General features: G+C 48.0%; 1 protein-coding gene and 1 long non-coding RNA gene across 2 annotated transcripts in view; one reads left to right on the forward strand and one right to left on the reverse strand.

Annotated features, from left to right (window-relative positions):
* LOC134982205 (probable D-lactate dehydrogenase, mitochondrial) overlaps positions 1 to 26,538 on the forward strand; it is a gene marked incomplete at its 3' end in the record, with an annotated part of 169,614 nt that overhangs the window by 106,462 nt on the left and 36,614 nt on the right. The window lies entirely within an intron of this gene.
* Positions 12,560 to 12,870, reverse strand: LOC134982203 (uncharacterized). The gene is made up of 3 exons (XR_010190970.1): positions 12,843 to 12,870; positions 12,677 to 12,750; positions 12,560 to 12,591 (listed from the first exon to the last, which is right to left on the reverse strand). It is a non-coding gene; the product is annotated as an uncharacterized LOC134982203 (long non-coding RNA).

The raw sequence follows: 26,538 nt of genomic DNA on the forward strand, positions 1-26,538 counted from the left end.
ATTTGAAGCAGCAAGCTGGTTTAGAAATTAAGCTGACAGCGCAGCATTAGTAGGTCAATGTTTTATTTAATTACTAAATTTCGTCAGGACAAAATAACATAAAACAGAACAATCTTACCTTAAGTAGTACCCCACACAGACCATCATGCACGCTGTGCGTGCTTCCTGGACGGGGATTGATGACGTCACCCCGGGGCGACGCGCGCTCTCCAGCGCCGTTTCCATGGTTACCCGCCGGAGGCAGACACAGCGCTGTAGATAGTAACAAAAGATAATCACCATAAACACAGTGCATAAATCGTGAAAAACAAGTGTCCACAACAGCTTAGAAGTGGTCCAGAGGCATAGCATGAATTGTTATATGCACATTGATAATACAAGCATACCGAATAATTATATATTTAAATAGCAGGAGACACACGCCCCCTAGACATAAACTGTTTTAAAGTGGCATGAATGAAAACAATCATTAAATATCAAGCTAGCATAAATATGACCCTGGTAATATTAATAGCCTGAGTTGTGATATAAGGAATAAATCCTCAGACACAATAATCAAGTATAGATTAAATTTAGATTGCATAATTAAAAAGAAACATTACATAATTAAAGAATTACATAATTAAAGCACCCCAAATTATTGGACTCATTGAGACCGTACGGTGAAAGTGTGCGGAGCTCAAAAATCCAGCGGGCTTCCCTGCGTAATAACAGAGCACCCCGGTCACCTCCACGTATATTGGCAGGGACATGGTCAATGACCTTATGTCGTAAACTAGCCAATGTGTGTTTTGCTTCACGAAAGTGGTGGGCAACCGGTTGTGTTTGTGGGGTGCCTTCAAGGGCAGAGCGTATGGCTTGGCGGTGCAGTGCCATCCTCTCCCTGAATTGTCGGATGGTCTTACCCACGTAAAGTAAGCCACAGGGGCATTTAATGTAGTAAATGACAAAGGAGCTTTAACAAGATAAAACATGCTTGATGTTAATTTTGGCTCCAGAATGTGGATGAGTAAAAGATGGACCACATTCCATTGAACGACATGTCGTGCAACCTGAGCACTTGTAACAGCCAGGCTGTCGTGTTAGAAATGTCCGGGGGGTTATTGTGTCCATATTGGAGATGTCATTCTTGACGAGCATGTCTCGAAGGTTGCGGTTCCGTTTGTAACTTGGCATCAGCTTACAGTCCTCGAAAGATTTTAAGTCCGGATCTGCCGTGAGTATGGGCCACAAACTCTTGCCATTTTGCATGATCTTATGGCAGAGAGGATGAAATTCCTGAACAAATGGTACCCTTTTGTCCAGTGTGCCAAGGGTAGTTTTTGGACAGAGGGTGTCCTCACGTTGAATAGCTAACACCTGTCGTTTGGTGTCCATCAGACGGGTAATATCATACCCTCGGGTGACAAATTGCTGGATCATCAGATCTATTCGTTGTTCCGCTTTGACAAGCGTATCACAGGTGCGGACTGCACGAAGGAATTGAGATTTGGGGAGGCTGTGTGACACGAAACCGGGGTGTTGGCTGTCTGCCCTCAAAATAGTGTTTCGGTCGGTGGGTTTTCTATATAAATCGGTTGTGAGCTTCCCATCCTGTATGGAGACTTCCACGTCCAGGAATTGCACCTGTTTTTCACTGATGGAATAGGTGAAGTGTATGTTGTCATCCAAAGTATTGACATGATCCATTGCAGTTTTGAAGTCATGACAGGTACTTGTCCAAATGATGAATAGGTCATCTATGTACCTGGTGAGGTACAAGATGTGCGGTTGCATCATGGGGTTTAATAAAAAGAGATTGTGGTCAATATCAAACATAAAGATGTTAGCTAGGGAAGATCCCACGCAAGATCCCATGGCGCAGCCTCTCAGTTGGATGTACCATCGGCGGTCAAAAAGGAAGTAATTCCTAGTTAAAGACAAATGTAATAACTCGCAGAAAAGGTTAATGTCAGGACCACGATACGCCTAATTCCCAGTGAGAAATCCCAGCTGCCCGCCCGGACGACCCATTATTAGTGCACGAGAATCCATTTATTACATCATATCTCAATACCTGGACAGTTTTCTGCAGGAACTGATCCAGGACCAACCAACGTTCCTAAAGGATTCTTCCACCTTCCTCAGGAAATTATCTTCCTTCTCTACACTACCAGAGGGCTGCCATCTCTGTACAGTGGACGTGGTGTCATTATACACTAACATCCCCCATGATAGGGGGGTCCAGGCCGTCCGCAGGTTTCTCACTGGGAATTTGGCGTATCGTGGTCCTGACATTAACCTTTTCTGCGAGTTATTACATTTGTCTTTAACTAGGAATTACTTCCTTTTTGACCGCCAATGGTACATCCAACTGAGAGGCTGCGCCATGGGATCTTGCGTGGGATCTTCCCTAGCTAACATCTTTATGTTTGATATTGACCACAATCTCTTTTTCTCTGACGTCCTAGTGGATGCTGGGAACTCCGAAAGGACCATGGGGAATAGCGGCTCCGCAGGAGACTGGGCACAACTAAAGAAAGCTTTTAGGTCACCTGGTGTGCACTGGCTCCTCCCACTATGACCCTCCTCCAAGCCTCAGATTTTGTGCCCGGCCGAGGTTGGATGCACACTAGGGGCTCTCCTGAGCTTCTAAAAAGAAAGTATATAATTAGGTTTTTTTATTTTACAGTGAGACCTGCTGGCAACAGGCTCACTGCAGCGAGGGACTAAGGGGAGAAGAAGCGAACCTACCTGCTTGCAGCTAGCTTGGGCTTCTTAGGCTACTGGACACCATTAGCTCCAGAGGGATCGACCGCATGGAACTGGCCTTGGTGTTCGGTCCCGGAGCCGCGCCGCCGTCCCCCTTACAGAGCCAGAAGCAAGAAGAGGTCCGGAAAATCGGCGGCAGAAGACATCAGTCTTCACCAAGGTAGCGCACAGCACTGCAGCTGTGCGCCATTGCTCCTCATACACATTTCACACTCCGGTCACTGAGGGTGCAGGGCGCTAGGGGGGGGGGCCCTGAGCAGCAATAAAAACACCTTGGCTGGCAAAAATACCACAATATATAGCCCCAGAGGCTATATATGTGATAATTACCCATGCCAGAATCCATAAAAAAGCGGGAGAATAGTCCGCGAAAAAGGGGCGGAGCTATCTCCTTCAGCACACTGGCGCCATTTCTCCCTCACAGCTCCGCTGGACGGAAGCTCCCTGGCTCTCCCCTGCAGTCTACACTACAGAAAAGGGTAAAAAAGAGAGGGGGGGCACTAAATTTAGGCGCAGTATATATAACAGCAGCTATAGGGGACATAATTCAGTTAGTCCCTGCATTATATAGCGCTCTGGTGTGTGCTGGCATACTCTCACTCTGTCTCCCCAAAGGGCTTTTGTGGGTCCTGTCCTCTGTTAGAGCATTCCCTGTGTGTGTGTGCGGTGTGTCGGTACGGCTGTGTCGACATGTTTGAGGATAATGATGTGGAGGCGGAGCAGATGCCTATAGAAGGGATGTCACCCCCTGCGGGGCAGACACCTGAGTGGATGGACTTATGGAAGGAATTGCGTGCACGTGTCGACTCCTTACACAAAAAATTTGACGACATGCCAAATGCGGGACAGCCGGCTTCTCAGCTCGTGCCTGTCCAGGCGTCTCAAAGGCCATCGGGGGCTCTGAAACGCCCGCTACCTCAGATGGCAGACGCGGATGTCGACACTGATACTGACACCAGTGTCGACGACGATGAGTTTAGTCTAATGTCCACTAAGGCCATTCGTTGCATGATTGAAGCAATGAAAGAGGTGTTACAAATTTCTGATATAAACCCAGGTACCACTAAAAAGGGTATTATGTTTGGGGAGAAAAAACTACTTGTAGTTTTTCCCCCATCAGAAGAATTAAATGAAGTGTGTGAAGAAGCGTGGGCTTTCCCTGATAAAAGATTGGTAATCTCTAAGAAGTTACTAATGGCGTTCCCTTTCCCGCCAGAGGATAGGTCACGTTGGGAGACACCCCCTAGGGTGGATAAAGCGCTCACACGTTTGTCTAAAAAGGTGGCACTACCGTCTCCGGATACGGCCGCCCTCAAGGAACCTGCTGATAGAAAGCAGGAGGCGATCCTGAAGTCTGTATATACACACTCAGGCATTATACTTAGACCAGCTATTGCGTCAGCATGGATGTGCAGTGCTGCCGCTGCGTGGTCGGATTCCCTGTCAGAAAATATTGACACCCTAGACAGGGACACTATTCTGCTAACCATAGAGCATTTAAAAGACTCAGTCTTATACATGAGAGATGCACAGAGGGAGATCTGCCGGCTGGCATCTAAAATAAGTGCATTGTCCATTTCTGCTAGGAGAGGCTTATGGACTCGCCAGTGGACAGGGGATGCAGATTCAAAAAGGCACATGGAAGTGTTGCCATATAAGGGTGAGGAATTATTTGGGGATGATCTCTCGGACCTAGTTTCCACAGCAACTGCTGGGAAGTCAGCATTTTTACCCCATGTTCCCTCACAGCCCAAAAAGGCGCCGTTTTATCAGGTACAGTCCTTTCGGACTCAGAAAAACAGGCGTGGAAAAGGCGGGTCCTTTCTGTCCAGAGGCAGAGGTAGGGGAAAAAGGCTGCAACAAACAGCAGGTTCCCAGGAGCAAAAGTCCTCCCCCGCTTCTTCCAAGTCCGCCGCATGACGGTGGGGCTCCACAGGCGGAGCCAGGTACGGTGGGGGGCCGCCTCAAAAATTTCAGCGATCAGTGGGCTCGCTCACAGGTGGATCCCTGGATCCTGCAAATAGTATCTCAAGGGTGCAAACTGGAATTCGAGGCGTCTCCACCCCACCGGTTCCTAAAATCTGCCTTGCCGATTACTCCTTCAGACAGGGAGGCTGTGCTAGCGGCAATTCACAAGCTGTATTCCCAGCAGGTGATAATCAAGGTGCCCCTACTTCAACAAGGACGGGGTTACTATTCCACACTGTTTGTGGTACCGAAACCGGACGGTTCGGTGAGACCCATTTTAAATTTGAAATCCTTGAACACATACATAGAAAAATCCAAGTTCAAGATGGAATCGCTCAGGGCGGTTATTGCAAGCCTGGACGAGGGGGATTACATGGTATCCCTGGACATCAAGGATGCTTACCTGCATGTCCCCATTTACTATCCTCACCAGGAGTACCTCAGATTTGTGGTACAGGATTGCCATTACCAATTCCAGACGCTGCCGTTTGGACTCTCCACGGCACAGAGGTTGTTTACCAAGGTAATGGCGGAAATGAGGATACTCCTTCGAAGAAAGGGAGTTTTAATTATCCCGTACTTGGACGATCTCCTAATAAAGGCGAGGTCCAAGGAGCAGTTGTTGGTGGGAGTAGCACTATCTCAGGAGGTGCTACACCAGCACGGTTGGATTCTGAATATTCCAAAATCACAGCTGGTTCCGACGACACGTCTACTGTTCCTGGGTATGATTCTGGATACAGTCCAGAAAAAAGTGTTTCTCCCAGAGGAGAAAGCCAAGGAGCTGTCATCTCTAGTCAGAGACCTCCTGAAACCAAAACAGGTATCTGTGCATCACTGCACGCGGGTCCTGGGAAAGATGGTGGCTTCTTACGAAGCAATTCCTTTCGGCAGGTTCCATGCCAGAATCTTTCAGTGGAACCTGTTGGACCAATGGTCCGGATCGCATCTTCAGATGCATCGCCTAATAACCCTGTCTCCAAGAACCAGGGTGTCTCTGCTGTGGTGGCTGCAGAGTGCTCATCTTCTAGAGGGCCGCAGATTCGGCATACAGGACTGGGTCCTGGTGACCACGGATGCCAGCCTTCGATGCTGGGGGGCAGTCACACAGGGAAGAAACTTCCAAGGGCTGTGGTCGAGTCAGGAGACTTCCCTACACATAAATATTCTGGAACTAAGGGCCATTTACAATGCACTAAGTCAGGCAAAATCCCTGCTTCTACACCAGCCGGTACTGATCCAGTCAGACAACATCACGGCAGTCGCCCATGTAAATCGACAGGGCGGCACAAGAAGCAGGATGGCAATGGCAGAAGCCACAAGGATTCTCCGATGGGCGGAAAATCACGTACTAGCACTGTCAGCAGTGTTCATTCCGGGAGTGGACAACTGGGAAGCAGACTTTCTCAGCAGGCACGACCTCCACCCGGGAGAGTGGGGACTTCATCCAGAAGTCTTCACGCTGTATTATGTGCATTGTTTGAGTTCTAGTTGGCGCCGCGGATGGCTGCCTCGGTGCTGCTCTGCCAAGCAGCCTTTGTGTTTAGTCCTACATGTATAATATGTCTAATATGTTGAGTCTATTGTACACTTGCAATGTGCAGTCTCAACTCATACGTGTAATGTGTGTAATGTATGCTATGTTCTTCCCCCTTCGTATGCTATGTATTCCCCCTTCATGTTGCTGCTTGGCGATGCATTGTACCACAAAGAATTCCTAGTGTACGTGAGTACACCTGGCCAATAAAGCTGATTCTGATTGTAAATCGATGGGAATGGCCACAGGTGGACATGATGGCGTCCCGCCTAAACAAAAAACTAGAGAGATATTGCGCCAGGTCAAGGGACCCTCAGGCGATAGCTGTGGACGCTCTAGTGACACCGTGGGTGTACCAGTCAGTTTATGTGTTCCCTCCTCTGCCTCTCATACCAAGGGTACTGAGAATAATAAGAAAACGAGGAGTAAGAACAATACTCGTGGTTCCGGATTGGCCAAGACGAGCGTGGTACCCGGAACTTCAAGAGATGATCTCAGAGGACCCATGGCCTCTGCCGCTCAGACAGGACCTGCTGCAGCAGGGGCCCTGTCTGTTCCAAGACTTACCGCGGCTGCGTTTGACGGCATGGCGGTTGAACGCCGGATCCTGAAGGAAAAGGGTATTCCGGAGGAAGTCATTCCTACGCTGATTAAAGCCAGGAAAGATGTAACTGCAAAGCATTATCACCGCATATGGCGGAAGTATGTTGCTTGGTGTGAGGCCAAAAAGGCCCCAACAGAGGAATTTCAACTAGGTCGATTTCTGCATTTCCTACAAGCATGAGTGACTATGGGCCTGAAATTAGGCTCCATTAAGGTACAGATCTCGGCTCTGTCGATTTTTCTTCCAGAAAGAACTAGCTTCACTACCTGAAGTTCAGACGTTTGTGAAAGGAGTGCTGCATATTCAGCCCCCGTTTGTGCCTCCAGTGGCACCTTGGGATCTCAACGTGGTGTTGAGTTTCTTAAAATCACATTGGTTTGAGCCACTTAAAACCGTGGATCTAAAATATCTCACGTGGAAAGTGGTCATGTTATTGGCCTTGGCTTCAGCCAGGCGTGTGTCAGAATTGGCGGCTTTGTCATGTAAAAGCCCTTATCTGATTTTCCATATGGATAGGGCGGAATTGAGGACTCGTCCCCAGTTTCTCCCTAAGGTGGTATCAGCTTTTCACTTGAACCAACCTATTGTAGTGCCTGCGGCTACTAGGGACTTGGAAGATTCCAAGTTACTGGACGTAGTCAGGACCTTGAAAATTTATGTTTCCAGGACGGCTAGAGTCAGGAAAACTGACTCGCTATTTATCCTGTATGCACCCAACAAACTGGGTGCTCCTGCTTCTAAGCAGACTATTGCTCGCTGGATTTGTAGCACAATTCAGCTTGCGCATTCTGCTGCGGGACTGCCGCATCCTAAATCAGTAAAAGCCCATTCCACAAGGAAGGTGGGCTCATCTTGGGCGGCTGCCCGAGGGGTCTCGGCTTTACAACTTTGCCGAGCTGCTACTTGGTCAGGGGCAAACACGTTTGCAAGCGTCTACAAATTTGATACCCTGGCTGAGGAGGACCTGGAGTTCTCTCATTCGGTGCTGCAGAGTCATCCGCACTCTCCCGCCCGTTTGGGAGCTTTGGTATAATCCCCATGGTCCTTTCGGAGTTCCCAGCATCCACTAGGACGTCAGAGAAAATAAGATTTTACTCACCGGTAAATCTATTTCTCGTAGTCCGTAGTGGATGCTGGGCGCCCGTCCCAAGTGCGGATTGTCTGCAATACTTGTACATAGTTATTGTTAACTAAAGGGTTATTGTTGAGCCATCTGTTGAGAGGCTCAGTTGTTTTCATACTGTTAAACTGGGTATAGTATCACGAGTTATACGGTGTGATTGGTGTGGCTGGTAGGAGTCTTACCCGGGATTCAAAATCCTTCCTTATTATGTCAGCTCGTCCGGGCACAGTGTCCTAACTGAGGCTTGGAGGAGGGTCATAGTGGGAGGAGCCAGTGCACACCAGGTGACCTAAAAGCTTTCTTTAGTTGTGCCCAGTCTCCTGCGGAGCCGCTATTCCCCATGGTCCTTTCGGAGTTCCCAGCATCCACTACGAGAAATAGATTTACCGGTGAGTAAAATCTTATTTTATTAAACCCCATGATGCAACCGCACATCTTGTACCTCACCAGGTACATAGATGACCTATTCATCATTTGGACAAGTACCTGTCATGACTTCAAAACTGCAATGGATCATGTCAATACTTTGGATGACAACATACACTTCACCTATTCCATCAGTGAAAAACAGGTGCAATTCCTGGACGTGGAAGTCTCCATACAGGATGGGAAGCTCACAACCGATTTTATATAGAAAACCCACCGACCGAAACACTATTTTGAGGGCAGACAGCCAACACCCCGGTTTCGTGTCACACAGCCTCCCCAAATCTAAATTCCTTCGTGCAGTCCGCACCTGTGATATGCTTGTCAAAGCGGAACAACGAATAGATCTGATGATCCAGCAATTTGTCACCCGAGGGTTTGATATTACCCGTCTGATGGACACCAAACGACAGGTGTTAGCTATTCAACGTGAGGACACCCTCTGTCCAAAAACTACCCTTGGCACACTGGACAAAAGGGTACCATTTGTTCAGGAATTTCATCCTCTCTGCCATAAGATCATGCAAAATGGCAAGAGTTTGTGGCCCATAATCACGGCAGATCCGGACTTAAAATCTTTCCAGGACTGTAAGCTGATGCCAAGTTACAAACGGAACCGCAACCTTCGAGACATGCTCGTCAAGAATGACATCTCCAATATGGAAACAATAACCCCCTGGACATTTCTTGTCACGATCCGGGTATCTGGACGCCATTTCTTACCCATCAGATGCCTCCTAAGGCTGGCTCAGCGCTCCAGGACCGGATCCCATCTGTTATCCTGATGTGTACATTCCTGTATCCTCTCCTGTCACTCTGGGACGCTGTCACAGTAAACGCCATATTACACCTGGCATGGCGTCTCCCGCGGCCTCCGCCGCCGTCCCTGAACTTCTGCATGCAGAGTGTCTGAGTGGCGATTACGTCAGCCGCGGCCTCCGCTGTGTCCGCGTGGTTGGATGTGCATCTGTCAGCCTGGCGCCTCCTGTCTCCGGTGGCCGGTGCCGCCATTACTGTTTTCATTACCACATGGATTACAAACCAAACTTCCCTCCGAGTGTCTGCATGGGCGCAGCCATCTTGGATTCTGTCAGCTGATCATTTCCACCAATCTGTTCTCAGTATTGATAATCTGCATAATTGCCTAGCCAATCCCTTCCTTGCTGCAGGTATAAATACACTGTGCCTGAGCAAGGAAGGCGTCAGTGCTTTGGTTGTCAAACCTAGTTCCTGTTTGTCTCTCTCCTGTGATTGTCTTCCAGGTTCCAGCTCCTGTCTCAAGACTTCCACCATAGAGACCCGCACCAGCATTCCACCTGCGGTGTAGCCTGACTCTCCAATCCATTGTGGATTCATCTGTTTCCAGCTACAACATTACCTGCTTCCAGCTCAGCTTTCAGCAGAGTACAGCTTCCCTTAAAGGGCCGGTGTCCTTTCTACACTTTACCACTCTCCACCGGTATTATTATTTCTCCGCTCTCAAGTTCTACATTTCAGTTCATATTTCATCGCTCCCAAGTTCATTTATTATTTAACTGGTTCCAGCCAGTATCCACTCCGTGCTAACAACAGTCTGGTTCCAGCCAGTATCCACAGCAGCTGTTTTACCTTCAGCAACCCAGCTTTTCCCGGAACACCAGCTGGCACAATCCTGGGTTATCTCCATTGCTACAGTCGGGCCTGGTAAGGACTTTCCATCTAGAAGATCATAAGAACTATCTCACACTACCAGTGCCCTGTGGCTCCTGCCATCCTGTAGTACCCAGGAACTGTATTTATTCTTTGCTGACTTTTACGTTTTCTTTTACTGCTGCTATGTTGCGGAGTTGTCATAATAAACATCATTGACCTTTATCCAAGTTGTCGTGGTCACGCCTTCGGGCAGTTATTATTCATGTTACTTACATGTCCAGGGGTCTGATACAACCTCCCAGGTTCCGGTACATCTCAGCCCCTACAACTGAGGCTGCCTCCCGTCAGCTCAGGCCCTCAGTTGTGACATTTCTAACACGACAGCCTGGCTGTTACAAGTGCTCAGGTTGCACGACATGTCGTTCAATGGAATGTGGTCCATCTTTTACTCATCCACATTCTGGAGCCAAAATTAACATCAAGCATGTTTTATCTTGTTAAAGCTCCTTTGTCATTTACTACATTAAATGCCCCTGTGGCTTACATTACGTGGGTAAGACCATCCGTCAATTCAGGGAGAGGATGGCACTGCACCGCCAAGCCATACGCTCTGCCCTTGAAGGCACCCCACAAACACAACCGGTTGCCCACCACTTTCGTGAAGCAAAACACACATTGGCTAGTTTACGACATAAGGTCATTGACCATGTCCCTGCCAATATACGTGGAGGTGACCGGGGTGCTCTGTTATTACGCAGGGAAGCCCGCTGGATTTTTGAGCTCCGCACACTTTCACCGTACGGTCTCAATGAGTCCAATAATTTGGTGTGCTTTCTTTAATTATGTAATTCTTTAATTATGTAATGTTTCTTTTTAATTATGCAATCTAAATTTAATCTATACTTGATTATTGTGTCTGAGGATTTATTCCTTATATCACAACTCAGGCTATTAATATTACCAGGGTCATATTTATGCTAGCTTGATATTTAATGATTGTTTTCATTCATGCCACTTTAAAACAGTTTATGTCTAGGGGGCGTGTGTCTCCTGCTATTTAAATATATAATTATTCAGTATGCTTGTATTATCAATGTGCATATAACAATTCATGCTATGCCTCTGGACCACTTCTTAGCTGTTGTGGACACTTGTTTTTCACGATTTATGCACTGTTTTTATGGTGATTATCTTTTGTTACTATCTACAGCGCTGTGTCTGCCTCCGGCGGGTAACCATGGAAACGGCGCTGGAGAGCGCGCGTCACCCCGGAGTGACGTCATCAATCCCCGTCCAGGAAGCACACACAGCGTGCATGATGGTCTGTGTGGGGTACTACTTAAGGTAAGATTGTTCTGTTTTATGTTATTTTGTCCTGACGAAATTTAGTAATTAAATAAAACATTGACCTACTAATGCTGCGCTGTCAGCTTAATTTCTAAACCAGCTTGCTGCTTCAAATGAAGTCCTCCGAGTGCCGCATTCTTTTTCTTTTACTTTGCTACCAATTACTACATTCGGCACCTTTACTGGTTTTTTGGATTCTAAGGAGTGCCAGTCCCTGCATTACTATATATATATATATATATATATATATATATATATATATATATATATATATATATATATATATATATATATATATATATATATATATATATATATATACACATACACATACACATACACATACACATACACATACACATACACATACACATACACACATACACACACACCGCATCTACCACCCGTGTGGTGGGTGCACTCTCGCAGAAATCAATCACTTTGAAGATCTTGATGTGTCAAACAGTTTATTCAGGTTAATCAGGTTCAATAACGTTGCCTTTAACATTCGACGTTTCGGTCCTATTATAGTACCTTTATCAAGACTGGCAATTCAGAGCATCTACATGATCAAAAAGATATATACAATATGTATAAAATCAGACTAAAGCAGTGGTTTCCAAACTTTTTTGAATCACGGTGCCCTAGAATATCAGAATTTTTTTCACGGCACCCCTAGGCCAAAAATGTCTTATTGAGAACTGTAGAAAGAAATATTACATTAAGTAGATCGGGTTTATATGTCATCCTTAGGGTCAGTTGTGTGCTGAGGGACAAGATTTGCTTCTGTTTGGCCCCATATGTTATGACTGGCAGCCACCAGCACTGGTTTTGCCTATTATATTGACCATGAATAATTTGAATTGGTCCTGGACCACCAACCCAGGGCACCCCTGCAAGTGTCCCAAGGCACCCCAGGGAGCCACGGCACACAGTTTGGGAACCTCTGGACTAAAGGTATCAGATCATACCCACACCACCACCACCAGTGCCTCCCAGGCCCTTATAGCAGAAAATAGTGACATCAAGTTAATTAATTAATAGAATCATACTCTATATGGAAAGAAGGATAAAGATCAGCATACTCCAAATCTACTCCCACAGGACAAGCATAGCACCTCACTCTAGAGTAAACTTCACAAATTTACCTGGGTCAATATTAGACACAATAAGTCAAATGATAGCTCCTGGAACACAGGACTACTATAAAAGAAAATTGGAAAGCTTATTAAAACACTGACCCTCACCAGTGTATAATAGGACCCAATATACCATATAGAAGTCATACCTGGATAATTAAAAAGTAACACTAGGCAGCTACAGATCAATCAGCAAAGGCCATATAGTTTTCAGCAGCAAGGTCTGCAATTTAAAACACAAACAAGATATATAAAATAATCCAAACTAGATAAGATATTCCTACCATTGGGGTCCACACCGGCCAGTCCACTCACCACTCTGCTGTTTAGTATCTGATGATAGCTGCATGCTATTTAACACAATGGGACAGGAAATGCCGCTTAACCCTGAGATGTAACTATATGTGTGCTAAACGTTAACCCCATAAGAAAAAAGAGTGTTACTTAGATATCAAACCATTAGATATACCCAGCACTACTGATTTCAGGGGCCAAAATCATCACATGTAGCTCAAAAGTACAATATTGGCTGCATTCGCGGCCGCTGGCAACGCCACTTCCGCGTTTCAGCGACCGGAAATGGATGCGTTCCACGGGCCGGAAGTCCCGCGGACGCCGCTCGGCCAAGCCGCAGGGGCTCTCATAAAGTGAAAAAGACAAAACTAAACTCAAAAAACGGGTGCCAAGAGACATCCCAGCACATGGGTGAAAGCCAAAACAGCAACAATGTACTTAGCCACATTCGGTCAATAGTCAAGTCGACCTGACCGGAAGTGACGGCACCATCTACTAAGCATAGATGGGAGGGGAATATGCTAATAAACCAACAGAGTATATTAGAGTGAGTTATATTGGATAAAGGCATACCAATAAGGCAACTAGAGACAATTGTTAAATATCAGTGAAACCCAGTAGCGAAAAATCCCTCATAGTGTACATAGGCTGTATTTAATTATATTCATAATTTCTTTTCAATAAGGCATAAAAGCATAACACCTATTAATAAAGTACATCTGTCTATGAACTATCACCATGGGGGATAAAAAGCAGTGGATCCCACTAAAATTCTTCCAAGGACCTACGTGGCTCCGGAAAAAGTAAAACAAAATAAAAATAAAACAGATAAACAACACATGAATAATATTAAAGACATTATACAGAAAACTGTATGTGCAGCTATTAATTTAATTTGACAACTGTAATATATGGAGTTGCACAGGTACCCTAAAAATAACCATCATATAACTACCGTCCGGGGGCCCTATTGAAAAGGACACTGTAGACTCATTATAAGGATACATTTGGACATTAACAGTTATAAGAATACATTTAAGGGATTAGCCTCATTGAGGCCCCTTGGGGCTACAGTGTCAAGCTTATGTATCCAAAAGCTTTCTTTCTGTTTAAGCATCCGGGTTCTATCTCCACCTAATAGAGGTGGTGGAACCCAATCGATAAGCTTGCATTTCAGTGTCGCCACTTGATGTCTAGCAGACACGAAATGACGCGCTACAGGCTTGTCCGTATGGCCAGAGAGCAAGGCCGTGTGGATTGAAGACCGATGGTTGGCCATTCGATCCCGAAACTGACGAGTGGTCAATCCAACGTAACAGAGCCCACACGGGCATTTCAAGATGTAAATGACATAATCTAGTCTACAATGGAGGTGATATTTTAGAAATATCTTCTTCCCGGTGTGTGGATGGTGAAAATAGGGGCCAGTGAGCATGGATCGACATGTGGTGCATCCTCCACAGGAGAAGCTACCTGGTCTGGCTTACATTAGTTGGAAGTTGATTTTTTTTTGGTCAGGGAACATCGTGGGCCTCATTAGCAGCTGTTTTAAATTGGCCCCACGCCGGTAGGACATCATCGGTGCAGGAGTTCCTGCAAAAGGGAGGTTTCCATCAGAAGCCACAATAGGCCAATGCTTTCGTAATGCCTTCCTCATACTATCTGAAGTGCCATCATACTGGGTGGGAAAAATCATACGCTTCTAACTTACTTTTTTAGGGAGTTGCCCAAGAAAAATACTATTAGCTTTCTCTAAACATCGTGCCAATACTTTTTTAGAATAATCTCGCTCTAAAAAGTGCAAGGTTATATCGGCACATTGTTGATCCTTTAGGGCAGGGGTCGAATTGATCCTCATTGCTCTAGGGAATTGTGAGATATGGAGGCCTTCTTTCAAGGCAGGAGGATGATGGCTCGTTGCATGTAGAGTTAGATTACGATCAGTTGCTTTACGGAACATCGTAGTGTTTAACTGTTTCCCAGTCTTAGTGACATTGACGTCCAGAAAATTAATGGACGTTGCAGAAACCGAATATGTGAAGTTGATGGGACTGTCAAGGGAATTAAGTTGGTTCACCATATCGATAAATTCTGATTCAGTACCATCCCAAATTAAAAAATTAAGTCAATAAAACGTTTAAAGTAAAGGATTTTCTGCCCATAAACTGGTAATACATACGTATTCTCGTAGTTGGCCATAAACAGGTTGGCTTATGATGGGGCTGTTTATGGCCAACTACGAGAATACGTATGTATTACCAGTTTATGGGCAGAAAATACTTTACTTTAAACGTTTTATTGACGATATTTTTTTACTTTGGGATGGTACTGAATCAGAATTTATCGATATGGTGCACCAACTTAATTCCCTTGACAGTCCCATCAACTTCACATATTCGGTTTCTGCAACGTCCATTAATTTTCTGGACGTCAATGTCACTAAGACTGGGAAACAGTTAAACACTACGATGTTCCGTAAAGCAACTGATCGTAATCTAACTCTACATGCAACGAGCCATCATCCTCCTGCCTTGAAAGAAGGCCTCCCTATCTCACAATTCCTTAGAGCAATGAGGATCAATTCGACCCCTGCCCTAAAGGATCAACAATGTGCCGAAATAACCTTGCGCTTTTTAGAGCGAGGTTATTCTAAAAAAGTATTGGCACGATGTTTAGAGAAAGCTAATAGTATTTCTCTAACGTCCTAGTGGATGCTGGGAACTCCGTAAGGACCATGGGGAATAGCGGGCTCCGAAGGAGGCTGGGCACTCTAGAAAGATCTTAGACTACCTGGTGTGCACTGGCTCCTCCCACCATGACCCTCCTCCAAGCCTCGGTTAGATTTCGTGCCCGGCCGAGGTTGGATGCACACTAGGGGCTCTCCTGAGCTCTTAGAAAGTTATAATCTTAGAATTTGTTATTTTCAGTGAGACCTGCTGGCAACAGGCTCACTGCAGCGAGGGACTAAGGGGAGAAGAAGCGAACTCGCCTGCTTGCAGCCGGATTGGGCTTCTTAGGCTACTGGACACCATTAGCTCCAGAGGGATCGACCGCAGGCCCAGCCTTGATGTTCGGTCCCGGAGCCGCGCCGCCGTCCCCCTTACAGAGCCAGAAGCAAGAAGATGGTCCGGAAAATCGGCGGCATGAAGACTCTGTCTTCACCAAGGTAGCGCACAGCACTGCAGCTGTGCGCCATTGCTCCTCTCACACACTTCACACTCCGGTCACTGAGGGTGCAGGGCGCTGGGGGGGGCGCCCTGAGGCAGCAATAAAAACACCTTGGCTGGCTAAAATACCCCAATATATGGCCCCAGGGGCTATATATGAGGTAAATACCCCTGCCAGAATTCCATAAAAAACGGGAGAATAGGCCGCGAAAAAGGGGCGGAGCCTATCTCCTCAGCACACTGGCGCCATTTTTCCCTCACAGCTCGGCTGGAGGGAAGCTCCCTGGCTCTTCCCTGCAATTCTACAGTACAGTAAGAGGGAAAAGAGAGGGGGGCATTAAAATTGGCACTGTATACAGTATATTATATAAAAGCTATTAGGGACATAACTCAGTTAGTCCCTGTATATATATAGCGCTCTGGTGTGTGCTGGCATACTCTTACTCTGTCCCCCCAAAGGGCTTTTGTGGGTCCTGTCCTCGTTTAGAGCATTCCCTGTGTGTCTGCGGTGTGTCGGTACGGCTGTGTCGACATGTTGAATGAGGAAGCTTATATGGTGACAGAACAGAGGCCGATATATGTGATGTCGCCCCCTGTGGGGCCGACACCAGAGTGGATGGATAGGTGAAAGGTATTAACCGACAGTGTCAACTCCTTACATAAAAGGGTGGATGACGTAACAGCTGTGGGACAGCCGGCTTCGCAGCCCGCGCCTGCCCAGGCGTCTCAAAGGCCATCAGGGGCTCAAAAACGCCCGCTCTCTCAGATGGCAGACACAGATGTCGACACGGAGTCTGACTCCAGTGTCGACAAGGTGGAGACATATACACAATCCACTAGGAACATCCGTGACGTGATCCCGGCAATAAAAAATGTGTTATACATTTCTGACTTTAACCCAAGCACCTCTAAAAATGGGTTTTAGGTTTGGGGAGAAAAAACAGGCAGTGTTTTGTTCCCCCATCAGATGAATAAATGAAGTGTGTGAAAGCGTAGGTTCCCCCTGATAAGAAACTGGTAATTTATAAAAAGTTACTGATGGCGTACCCTTTCCCGCCAGGTGGATAAGTTACGCTGGGAGATATCCCCTAGGGTGGATAAGGCGCTCACACGTTTGTCAAAAAAGGTGGCACTGCCGTCTTAGGATACGGCCACTTTAATAGGTACCTGTTGATAAAAAACAGGAGGCTATCCTGAAGTCTGTATTTACACACTCAGGTACTAGACTGTGACCTGCAGATAGTGCTGCTGCAGCGTGGTCGGTGACCCTGTCAAACAGGGATACTAGTTGGCAAACATAAAAACATATTAAAGACGTTGTCTTATATATGGGGGATGCACAGAGGGATATTTTGCCGGCTGGCATCCAAAATAAATGTAATGTCCATTCTGTCAGGAGGGTATTAGAGACCTGTCACTGGACAGGTGATGCTGACTTAAAAAGCGCATAGAGAGCCTTATAAGGGTGAGGAATTATTTGGGGATGGTCTCTGGGACCTCGTATCCACAGCAACTGCTGGGAAGAAATAATTTTACCTCAGGTTTCCTCACAGACAAAGGTACAGTCCTTTCGGCTTCAGAAAAGCAAGCGGGTCAAATGGCGCTTCCTTTCTGTACAGAGACAAGGGTAGAGGGAAAAAAGCTGCACCAGTCAGCCTGTTCCCAGAATCAAGATTCTTCCCCCGCCTCCTGTGAGGCCACACCATGACGCGGGTGCTCCACAGGTGTAGCCAGGTACGGTGGGGGGCCGTCTCAAAAATTTCAGCAATTAGTGGGCTCGCTCACAGGTGGATCCCTGTTTCTTTCAAGTAGTATTTCAGGGGTACAAGCTGGAATTCGAGATGTCTCCCCCCAGCCGTTTCCTAAAATATGCCTTGCTGACAACTCCCTCAGGCAGGGAGGCTGTGCTAGAGGCAATTAATAAGCGGTATTCCCAGCAGGTAATACTCAAGGTGCCCCTACTTCAACAAGGACGGGGTTACTATTCCACACGGGTTGGGGTACCGAAACCGCATGGTTCGGTGTGACCCATTTTATATTTAAAATCCTTGAACACAAAAATTCAAGTTCAAGATGGAATCGCTCAGGGCGGTTATTCCAAGCCTGGACGAGGGGGATTACATGGTATCCTGGGACATCAAGGATGCTTACCTGCATGTCCCCATTTACCATCCTCGCCAGGAGTACCTCAGATTTGTGGTACAGGATTACCATTACCAAGTCCAGACACTGCCGTTTGGACTGTACATGGCACCGAGGGTGTTTTATCAAGGTAATGGCCGAAATGTTGATACTCCTTCAAAAAAAGGGAGTTGTAATTATCCCGTACTTGGACAATCTCGTTATAAGGGCGAGGTCCAAGGAGCAGTTGGTAGTCGGGGTAGCACTATTTTGGAAAGTGCTACAACAGCATGGTTGGATTCTAAACAGTCCAAAGTCACAGCTGGTTCCTATGACACGTCTACTGTTCCTGGGGATGGTTCTGGACATAAACCAGAAATAGTGTTTCTCCCGGAGGAGAAAGCCAAGGAGTTGTCATCTCTAGTCAGAGACCTCCTGAAGCCAAAATAGGTAGCGGTGCATCATTGCACGCGAGTCCTGGGAAAAATGGTAGCTTCCTACGAAGCAATCCCATTAGGCAGGTTCCATACAAGAACTTTTCAGAGGGACCTGTTGGACAAGTGGTCCGGATCGCATCTTCCGATGCATAGGCTGATAACCCTGTCTCCAAGGACCAGGGTATCTCTACTGTGGTGGCTGCAGAGTGCCCATCTTCAAGAGGGCCGCAGGTTCGGCATATAGGACTAGGTCCTAGTGACCATGGATTCCAGCCTTTGAGGCTGGGAGGCAGTCACACAGGGAAGAAATTTCCAGGGACTTTGGTCAAGTCAGGTTATTTCCCTACACATAAATATTCTGGACCTGAGGGCCATTTACAATGCCCTGAGGCCGGCAAGGCCTCTGCTTCAAAACCAGCCGGTACTGATCCAATCAGACAACATCACGGCAGTCGCCCATGTAAACCAACAGGGCGGCGCAAGAAGCAGGATGGCGATGGCAGAAGCCACAAGGATTCTCCGATAGGCGGAAAATCATGTGTTAGCACTGTCAGCAGTGTTCATTCCCGGAGTGGACAACTGGGAAGCAGATCTTCTCAACAGACACGACCTCCACCCGGGAGAATGGGGACTTCCTCCAGAAGTCTTCCAATAGGATTGTACACCATTGGGAAAGGCCACAGGTGGACATGATGGCGTCCCGCCTCAACAAAAAGCTATAAAAGATATTGCACCGGGTCAAGGGACCCTCAGGCGATAGCTATGGACGCTCTGGTAACACCATGGGTGTACCAGTCGGTTTATGTGTTCTCCCCTCTGCCTCTCATACCAAAGGTACTGAGAATAATAAGAAGGCGAGGAGTAAGAACGATACTCGTGGATGACCAAGAAGAGCTTGGTACCCAGAACTTCAAGAATTTATATCAGAGGACCCATGGCCTCTGCCACTCAGACAGGACCTGCGGCAGCAGGGGCCCTGTCTGTTCCAAGACTTACCGCGGCTGCGTTTGTCGGCATGGCGGTTGAACGCCGGATCCTGAAGGAAAAGGGCATTCCGGAGGAAGTCATTCCTACGCTTACTAAAGCCAGGAAAGAGGTTACAGCAACTCATTATCACCGCATATGGCGAAAATATGTTGCATGGTGTGAGGCCGAAAGGGCCCCAACAGAGGAATTTCAACTAGGTCGATTTCTGCATTTCCTGCAAGCAGGAGTGACTATGGGCCTTAAATTGGGTTCCATTAAGGTACAGATCTCGGCTCTGTCGATTTTCTTTCAAAAAGAACTAGCTTCAGTACCTGAAGTTCAGACATTTATAAAAGGAGTGCTGCAGAGTCAGCCCCCGTTTGTGCCTCCTGTGGCACCTTGGGATCTCAACGTGGTGTTGAGTTTCTTAAAATCACATTGGTTTGAACCACTAAAAACCGTGGATCTGAAATATCTCACGTGGAAGGTGGTTATGTTATTGGCCTTGGCTTCTGCCAGGCGAGTATCAAAGTTGGCGGCTTTGTCTTGTAAAAGCCCTTATTTGATTTTCCATATGGATAGGGCAGAATTGAGGACTCGTCCCCAGTTTCTCCCAAAGGTGGTGTCAGCGTTTCACCTGAACCAGCCTATTGTGGTGCCTAGGCTACTAGGGACTTGGAGGACTCCAAGTTGCTAGACGTTGTCAGGGCACTGAAAATATGTTTCCAGAACGGCTAGAGTCAGAAAATCTGACTCGCTGTTTATCCTATATGCACCTAACAAGCTGGGTGCTCCTGCTTCTAAGCAGACTATTGCTCGTTGGATTTGTAGTACAATTCAGCTTGCACATACTGTGGCAGGCCTGCCACAGCCAAAATCTGTCAATGCCCATTCCACAAGGAAGGTGGGCTCATCTTGGGCGGCTGCCCGAGAGGTCTCGGCTTTACAATTTTGCCGAGCAGCTACTTGGTCAGGGGCAAACACGTTTGCAAAAATTCTACAAATTTGATACCCTGGCTGAGGAGGACCTGGAGTTCTCTCATTCAGTGTTGCAGAGTCATCCGCACTCTCCCGCCCGTTTGGGAGCTTTGGTATAATCCCCATGGTCCTTACGGAGTTCCCAGCATCCACTAGGACGTTAGAGAAAATAAGAATTTACTCACCGGTAATTCTATTTCTCGTAGTCCGTAGTGGATGCTGGGCGCCCATCCCAAGTGCGGTTTATCTGCAATACTTGTACATAGTTATGGTTAACTAAATCGGGTTATTGTTGAGCCATCTGTTGAGAGGCTCTATTGTTTCATACTGTTAACTGTGTTTCATATCACGAGTTGTACGGTGTGATTGGTGTGGCTGGTATGAGTCTTACCCGGGATTCAAAATCCTTCCTTATTGTGTACGCTCGTCCGGGCACAGTACCTAACTGAGGCTTGGAGGAGGGTCATGGTGGGAGGAGCCAGTGCACACCAGGTAGTCTAAGATCTTTCTAGAGTGCCCAGCCTCCTTCGGAGCCCGCTATTCCCCATGGTCCTTACGGAGTGCCCAGCATCCACTACGGACTACGAGAAATAGAATTACCGGTGAGTAAATTCTTATTTTTTCTTGGACAACTCCCTAAAAAAGTAAGTGAGAAGCGTATGACTTTTCCCACCCAGTATGATGGCACTTCAGATAGTATGAGGAAGGCATTACGAAAGCATTGGCCTATTGTGGCTTCTGATGGAAACCTCCCTTTTGCAGGAACTCCTGCACCGATGATGGCCTACCGGCGTGGGGCCAATTTAAAACAGCTGCTAATGAGGCCCACGATGTTCCCTGACCAAAAAAATCCAACTTCCAACTAATGCAAGCCAGACCAGGTAGCTTCTCCTGTGGAGGATGCACCACATGTCGATCCATGCTCACTGGCCCCTATTTTCACCATCCACACACCGGGAAGAAGATATTTCTATAATATCACCTCCATTGTAGACTAGATTATGTCATTAACATCCTGAAATGCCCGTGTGGGCTCTGTTACGTTGGATTGACCACTCGTCAGTTTCGGGATCGAATGGCCAACCATCGGTCTTCAATCCACACGGCCTTGCTCTCTGGCCATACGGACAAGCCTGTAGCGCGTCATTTCGTGTCTGCTAGACATCAAGTGGCGACACTGAAATGCAAGCTTATCGATTGGGTTCCACCACCTCTATTAGGATGCTTAAACAGAAAGAAAGCTTTTGGATACATAAGCTTGACACGGTAGCCCCAAGGGGCCTCAATGAGGCTAATCCCTTAAATGTATTCTTATAACTGTTAATGTCCAAATGTATCCTTATAATGAGTCTACAGTGTCCTTTTTAATAGGGCCCCCGGACGGTAGTTATATGATGGTTATTTTTAGGGTACCTGTGCAACTCCATATATTACAGTTGTCAAATTAAATTAATAGCTGCACATACAGTTTTCTGTATAATGTCTTTAATATTATTCATGTGTTGTTTATCTGTTTTATTTTTTTGGGGTTTTTTTCCGGAGCCACCCAGGTCCTTGGAAGAATTTCAGTGGGATCCACTGCTTTTTATCCCCCATGGTGATAGTTCATAGACAGATGTACTTTATTAATAGGTGTTATGCTTTTATGCCTTATTGAAAAGAAATTATGAATATAATTAAATGCAGCCTATGTACACTGAGGGATTTTTCGCTACTGGGTTTCACTGATATTTAACAACTAGGTGCTTCATCGCGCCCTACGGCCCCTTAACCCCTGCTCGCCTTGCCTAGGTTCAATATTTGTATGAGTATTACCTGCATTCCTAGGTTTGTTAGTGGTTAAATATTGCAAGACGAAAGGGCTTCCGATGGTGAAGGGGGTGTAGCCCCTTGCGACGGCGTGAACAGTGCCTGCAGAGCCCGATGTACAGAATGTAGCGGGTGCGGGGGGGACCGCGGATGAGGCAGGGAGTATGTAGATGCTGCGAGTCGACTGGGAGGTGGATGCAGGTGTGGGGCGTAGGGGGTGTGGGACCTATACCTATGTCATTTTATTTGTAACAATATATAGGACACGGATAAGGATGTATGTGATATAGACATACCCGCATGAAGAGGTAAATGGTGTCATTAGACACAGAGGGAAGTGCTGGTACAATGCAGAGCAGGGGCAGCTGTGTCCTCTCTCTACACCGTACCATCCTTCAGGTGTAGCAACACGGACATGTTGCGCACGCAAGGTCTCCACGCGGCCGCAGGTGCACCAGTCCCCTCTGCATGCGCTATGTGCGCGCCCCCCTCAGGTGCAGTAGGAGGAGGGGGCGATGGGTGGAGCTGGTACCAGGGCCAATGGGCATGGACAGCGCGGTCATGTGCTCGGTGCTGGGCTTGCGCCCTGCGCTTGCTGTGTGAGGGATAGGGAGGAGGCAGCAGAGCGGAGCATCACCGATATACCGGTAACTATGGGGGGCACCGCAGGGGGTTATGGCTCCTGTACTCCTGGTGAGGGTTTGTCAGGGAGGTATCAAGGAGCCAGTGGTATGGACCGTGTATGGGATACAGGGCGGTAGGGAGGGGATCCAGAGACGCGAGGCGGTAGGGAGGGGATCCAGAGACGCAGGGCCGTAGGGAGGGGATACAGAGACGCAGAGCGGTAGGGAGGGGATACAGAGACGCAGGGCGGTAGGGAGGGGAAAGAGAGACGCAGAGCGGTAGGGAGGGGATACAGAGACACAGGGCGGTAGAGAGGGGATACAGAGACGCAAAGCGGTAGGGAGGGGATACAGAGACTGAGGGCGGTAGGGAGGGGATACAGATGCAGGGCGGTAGGGAGGGGATAGAGAGACGCAGAGCGGTAGGGAGGGCACACAGATGCAGGGCGGTAGGGAGGGGATAGAGAGACGCAGGGCGGTAGGGAGGGGATAGAGAGACGCAGGGCGGCAGGGATGGGATAGAGAGACGCAGGGCAGTAGGGAGGGGATAGAGAGACGCAGGGCGGTAGGGAGGGGATAGAGAGAAGCGGGGTGGTAGGGTGGGGATACAGAGGCGTAGGGAGGAGGGGATACAGAGACGTGGGACGGTAGGGAGGGGATACAGAGGCGTAGGGAGGAGGGGATACAGAGACGTGGGACGGTAGGGAGGGGTTAGAGAGACGCAGGGCGGTAGGGAGGGGATAGAGAGACGCGGGGCGGTAGGGAGGGGATACAGAGATGCAGGGTGTTGGGGAGGGGATACAGAGACGCGGGGCAGCAGGTAGAGGATACAGAGAGGCGGGGCGGCTGGGAGGGGATAGAGAGACGCAGGGTGGCAGGGAGGGGATAGAGAGACGTGGGCGGTAGGGAGGGGATACAGAGATGCAGGGTGTTGGGGAGGGGATATAGAGACGCAGGGCGGCAGGGAGGGGATAGAGAGACGTAGGAAGGGGATAGAGAGACGTAAGGCGGTAGGGAGGGGATAGAGAGACGCAGGGTGGCAGGGAGGGGATAGAGAGATGTGGGCGGTAGGGAGGAGATAGAGAGATGCGGTAGGGAGGGGATAGAGAGACGCAGGGCGGTAGGGAGGGGATAGAGAGACGCGGGGCGGTAGGGAGGGGATACAGAGATGCAGGGTGTTGGGGAGGGGATACAGAGACGCGGGGCAGCAGGTAGAGGATACAGAGAGGCGGGGCGGCTGGGAGGGGATAGAGAGACGCAGGGTGGCAGGGAGGGGATAGAGAGACGTGGGCGGTAGGGAGGGGATACAGAGATGCAGGGTGTTGGGGAGGGGATATAGAGACGCAGGGCGGCAGGGAGGGGATAGAGAGACGTAGGAAGGGGATAGAGAGACGTAAGGCGGTAGGGAGGGGATAGAGAGACGCAGGGTGGCAGGGAGGGGATAGAGAGATAGAGAGATGCGGGCGGTAGGGAGGGGATAGAGAGACGCAGGGCGGTAGGGAGGGGATAGAGAGACGCGGGGCGGTAGGGAGGGGATAGAGAGACGCGGGGCGGTAGGGAGGGGATAGAGAGACGCGGGGCGGTAGGGAGGGGATAGAGAGACGTGGGCGGTAGGGAGGGGATAGAGAGACGCGGGCGGTAGGGAGGGGTTAGAGAGACGCGGGGTGGTAGGGTGGGGATTCAGAGGCGTAGGGAGGAGGGGATACAGACAGACGCGGGCGGTAGGGAGGAGATACAGAGACGCGGGGCGGTAGGGAGGGGATAGAGAGATGTGGGGCGGTAGGGAGGGGATACAGAGATGCAGGGTGTTAGGGAGGGGATACAGAGACGCGGGGCTGCAGGTAGATACAGAGAGGCGGGGCGGCTGGGAGGGGATAGAGAGACGCGGGCGGTAGGGAGGGGATACAGAGAGGCGGGCGGCTGGGAGGGGATAGAGAGACGCGGGGCGGTAGGGAGGGGATACAGAGATGCAGGGTGTTGGGGAGGGGATACAGAGACGCGGGGCAGCAGGTAGAGGATACAGAGAGGCGGGGCGTCTGGGAGGGGATAGAGAGACGGAGTGACAATGCCTATTCTATGCCTTGTATAAAACACTCTAAAAGGTTAAAGAACACAGTACGCAATTGGCGTATGGAATACCGTAAGAGTACGCACGTAGCGTAACGAACGCTTAGCCGTGGACGAGACGCACGAGCGGCACGTTCGCTCACGGCTTAGAGCGTAAAGGCAAGCACGCTATAGGCTGCCGACTAACGTACTGATACGCTATCAGCGTAGCGGACGCTCGGGACCACGAGGAGATCACAAGCGGCGCTGACGCTCACAGAGTTAAACCTTTATAACTATACCATAAACAATGTACTTATACTGTAAACCCTTGTGCAGTGATAAGGTGTAAATGCAACACAGTGTAACCTTGTTAGTTTAAAAGCTGTATGAGCGTATGTGATGCTCTGAGAACCCCTTAGCAATATAATAAACACCCAAATACCGGTCTAAGGGTCTAACGCCTTTTAAGGAAATGAATGAACGTTCAATTGCAAAAGAATAATACAATACAAGTTATACACTACCAAGATAACATAAAATACCTAACCGAATCACTACACATAAAATACAATAAAGATACAATTACATTTAAGGGGGAAGGAGAGAGAGAATGGCTTATAACATTAAAATAAGAGACAATATGGTTGCAGAGAACTTACGCACCAGGGGAAACAATCGCAAGCGCCTTTCTGGATATCCAGCTCCCGATTATCAGCAATGAGAACCGTTGAAGAGAGAAGAGAGCTGGCCCAGATCGGCTTGTCCTTTTATACACTACACACAATACAGTACAATGGTCCCTACATTCTTATTGTTCATTGGACACAGGAATTCGTCTTCGCATTATAACAAAAGGTCATAGGTTGGTTCATGCAGGTGGGCTGTGACTATTCCTAACTGCTCAGGTGGGTGGGAAACTGGGTTTCCCGCCGCATGGGTAATAAAGTGCAAATATAGTAAATGTCCATAAACTTCTTATGTCCATAACTATACGCACGAGCGATTAATCCGCTTCAAACCAACACCGGAATATTGCTACTTATATTCTCTTCCGATGGATACTAAACACCACTGTGTAACCCCTGTCTGACCCTTCGTATCAAACAAAGAGGGATCTCTTTGTCCCCGAACATACTACATTAACTAAACTTTCAGATTCTATCAAAGGGACCATAATCTACAAAATACATTATATGAATAAAATATGTTACGATTGAGTCGCCCGCTAGACGAACACAAACTCTACCGTAAATGCGCATACCGCGCGTTCGCGAGTGCACGCGACCGCGAGTATACGCACGCACGGGAGGGCTCATGCACGTGCAGCGGGCACACGCATGAGGTGCATATATGGCAGTGTGCAGCGTGATATTTTTCTGACTTTGACAGTCCACCCTTTGGCAGTCATCAATAACTGCCACTTCCTAAAACAGTTCAAAAAGAGAAAAATATATGTCATGTATAATACATTTCTATGATTGGGTAGGGAAGGAGAGGAGAAGGTAGGAAAAGGGTATGACCTAGTGAGATAGCAGAAGCATGTGTGTATGAATCCATGTTTGGGGGG

This window comes from Pseudophryne corroboree (genome assembly GCF_028390025.1).
Source record: "Pseudophryne corroboree isolate aPseCor3 chromosome 11 unlocalized genomic scaffold, aPseCor3.hap2 SUPER_11_unloc_7, whole genome shotgun sequence".
NCBI classification, from domain to species: domain Eukaryota; kingdom Metazoa; phylum Chordata; class Amphibia; order Anura; family Myobatrachidae; genus Pseudophryne; species Pseudophryne corroboree.